Source organism: Salminus brasiliensis, chromosome 1 (assembly GCF_030463535.1).
Source record: "Salminus brasiliensis chromosome 1, fSalBra1.hap2, whole genome shotgun sequence".
In the NCBI taxonomy this organism is placed as follows: Eukaryota; Metazoa; Chordata; class Actinopteri; order Characiformes; family Bryconidae; genus Salminus; species Salminus brasiliensis.
In genome coordinates, this window is record NC_132878.1 from 58852116 (window position 1) to 58855101 (window position 2986).

A 2986-nucleotide genomic window follows, 5' to 3' on the forward strand; every position below is an offset into this window, starting at 1 on the left:
GTTTATATATTTACTTAATCTAAATTACGACTAAGTGGTTGCAGTGAAGGAAAAAAGTCTTGATTAGCGGTTTAACACACACCTCAGCGCGAGCTCCCCCTTTTCTGGCGTGCTGAATGCTGAGGTCCGGGTGCGAAGCTCGCCTTTAACCATTACGTCAGTCTCAAATAGTAAGCTTAAGCTGTGGACCGTGTGTTAAAAGGCGACGCTCACAGAGGAAGAAATCTCGTTTCCTGGCCTTAATAAAAGAGAAAAATAAGCTTGAGCGTTGCTGCTTTACGCTAAGCCAAGCGACCCAGCAACTTTGAGCCTCGCGTTTCAGTAGTGGTTACACGAGAGAAAAAAAAAAGAAAAACGAGGGTGCGTTTTGGACTCCATTCATAGAATCGTAAAATGGTCATCCTGGGTAAATACTTAACCCGGAGCACTCTGATGTTTCCTCCAAAAGCAAAGAGAGGCGTGTAGTTTTTGCCCAAATTACACATATGAAATGTCTCTGTCGGTTCAATGTGATCCTGTTACTTTGATAGTCTGATCTCATCTTGTATCACAAGCAAGGGCTGCATTTGCACATGAAAAGAAAAGGATGTCCACTGGGAGGCGCACGATCTGGGGAGTGCATAAAGCTCTCAGCCCCTCCACACGTATCCGGACATGTCTGGAAAAAGTATGTTTTTTATGTCTTCGTCTCCAGCTGCAAACATCTCACAACTTTTAATATCAGATTCATCAAGAAACAAGTGTAACGGCCAAAACAGACCTAAATACAAAGCTGACAACAAAGATTTTCTTCCCTTGTTCAAGCAGCTGGTCTTTGTAATGTAATCTCACATGCAGACTGAAAAACCTTGTATGTACTTTGTATGTATCTGTATTTTAAGCAAAAAGCTTAAACTCTACTGCTGATAAAGTACTATAGGGATTTTATTATGTTCTCTAAATCACATCCACACACTCCTGATCAGGCTGTGAAAGTGTTCTCTCACAGTGTAATGAAAAAGTAAACCCAGTCGTTGGTTGACACCAGTGACTGTAGAGCACATGAACGCTGTGGTTCCATTCTCTTCTGTTCTATAGAAATAAAGGCAAAACTTTGCCATGTTCGCAACCAGAGTCAGTAGAGACCTGTGGCGGAGCCAGACTCACCTTTGCATTCAATAGACCCGCCTCTTTTCCCAGCCTTCGCTGAGCTCACAGTGTAGAAACAAAGCATATTTTTCCCCTGGATACCCAGTTTGTCAGTAATTAATTACACACAGAAACTCATACAATGGCTAAATTTGCATTGTACCTCTCACCAATACTTTAAAAAAATCTTTACTATAAACCATTATACATCAGTGCACTTCACATCTCAATATCTAAACTAGCGGTGTAGTGCTAATTGCACATTGTGTGCACTTTTTATGAATTACTTGCAGTAGCAAAAGCCTTATTAGGTAGGAAAGGAGTAAACTGTCAGATAGCAAATGAATAATGCTTGTTGGTTACATCTGACCTGGTTACTGGCTTTTAAGAAGCTATATGTCCAAAAGTGTAAAAACATGCTCCTTCAATGTTGCTTTTAACAAACCAGACCTTTTAAATTCTCAGTTCATCCCAGAGGTATTACATGGAGCTCCATCATTCCAGAGAACCCACTTCCAGCATTTAAGCTGAATTCACTTATTAGAATGATACTTTTTTGTAATGGTGTTACAATAAGGCAGAAATATGTGAGTTTCTCTAGTCGTGTGCTAAAAAGGCCTGGGACTGGATAAAACAACAAAAAATGTTAAACGTTATGGTGACTACCACTTCCTAAACATCCTTTCCTAGCATTTTCTTACATCTAGTCTGTAGCTGGTTATAAGAATGAAAAAAGAGCTTGGGTTTGAGCAAACAGTCAGAGCTGTAATTAAAAGTACAACATTTACAGTAGTCCTCAGTCTTGTCCGGTCTTGTTTGTGTGGTGCCCAGGCTTTGGTTTTAGACATGAAAGCCAAGAAGGAGAGAATGCTGGCATTAAGGACTATTCAGGGCTTCCTAACCCCTTTCCTTACATCTGAACAGTGTTCATCCTCTTATTTCCAAAAGGATCAAACCTTAGACTTTAGATCTCTGATACTTCATGATGTTACTGAAACAGGCAGACCAAGAAAACAAAGCATGATCAGATGAACACACTGAACCATATCAGCAGGAGGATGATTACAAGATAATATTTTCGGGATCTATCAGTAAGCAAAATAAATTGGTAAATAAATAATAGATAATCTAATAATGAAAAAAAGGTCTGCAACCAGTAGGCATTAGCAAACATAGAGACTCAGTACATGCTGCACACACTGTTTCTGGTGTCTATGTGTTTTTTGAGAGTGAATCAGACATACACTGCTAAGGAAAGAGAATTACTGAGTTGCAAAAATGCCATACACTAAGGTCTTGACTGTTTTGGACGGATAACTGAGAAATGCCAGGCCTGCTCATCCTGTGAAGACATGGCTTAAGGATTGAGTACTTTGTACTATTGATGTACATCAGTAGTCTTCACCAAAATTCACAACAATTGAGTATTTCTCCAGTACTGTAAGAACTGTTTAATACTGTTTAATGCACTGAAGTTCATCCAACATTTCTTCTGAGAATAAGAAGTAACAGCTTCTACTGTTCTGGGATGGCTTTACAGTAGATACTGGAACATTCCTGCGGAGATCTAATGCATTCAGTAACTAGAGCATTAGTGAGGTCAGGTACTGATGTTGGATTCTGAGGTTAGTTCTGGATCACAAGCTTCCCTAAAGTACTAAATTGTGCTCCTTCCCTTCAGAGAACACAGTAAAATTAGCCGAATTCGCTCATTAGAAGGGGTGTCTGGATATCTTTGGACATGTAGTACATTTTGCACCATTCAGAACTTGAAGTGTTGATGTATAGCAGTATAACAGTTGATTAGATTAGGTTCTCCACAGCTGCATAACTGACATAAATATAATGCAGTGAGTTA